The sequence below is a fragment of the Tarenaya hassleriana genome, unplaced genomic scaffold (assembly GCF_000463585.1).
Source record: "Tarenaya hassleriana unplaced genomic scaffold, ASM46358v1 Cleome597, whole genome shotgun sequence".
NCBI classification, from domain to species: domain Eukaryota; kingdom Viridiplantae; phylum Streptophyta; class Magnoliopsida; order Brassicales; family Cleomaceae; genus Tarenaya; species Tarenaya hassleriana.
This window is the reverse complement of record NW_010968475.1, coordinates 2,153-2,970: the sequence shown is the minus strand read 5'-3', so window position 1 is coordinate 2,970 and position 818 is coordinate 2,153.

Below are 818 nucleotides of genomic sequence, written 5' to 3'. Positions count from 1 at the left end.
TCTCCTTATAACAAAAACACGTTCAATACGTCATAATAGACCCTGTACACAACTTTGAACCATCGGAATGTCATTTTGACCACAGGTTGACCGCGTTGACTCGTCAAACACGTCAAACTCTTCAAACACGTCAAACTCTCTGATTTGGTGAATTTATCAATTGCAAACCACGAAAATGTTAATAAGCACCTCTTATAACAAATTTGATAAGTAAATAATAATCGCAGCTATCTAAATTTAAGACCTTATTTTGTGTAGCAATGCATGTTTCCCCAAACGAAACCCTAATGTTCTATTACACTTTATGTTATACATTGGTCTAGGGTAGAATTTATCATTTTCCGAGATGTTCTCCTTATAACAAAAACACGTTCAATACGTCATAATAGACCATGTAAATAACTTTGAACCATCGGAATGTCATTTTGACCACAGGTTGACCGCGTTGACTCGTCAAACACGTCAAACTCTTCAAACACGTCAAACTCGTCAAACTCTCTGATTTGGCGAATTTACCAATTGCGAACCACGAAAATGTTAATAAGCACCTCGTATAACAAATTTGATAAGTAAATAATAATCGCAACTATCTAAATTTAGCACGTTATTTTGTGTAGCAATGCATGTTCCCCCAAACGAAACCCTAATGTTCTATTACACTTTATGTTACACATTGGTCCAGGGTAGAATTTATCATTTTCCCAAATGCTCTCCTTATAACAAAAACACGCACAATACGTCATAATAGACCATGTACACAACTTTGAACAATCGGAATGTCATTTTGACCACAGGTTGACCGCGTTGACTCGTCAAAC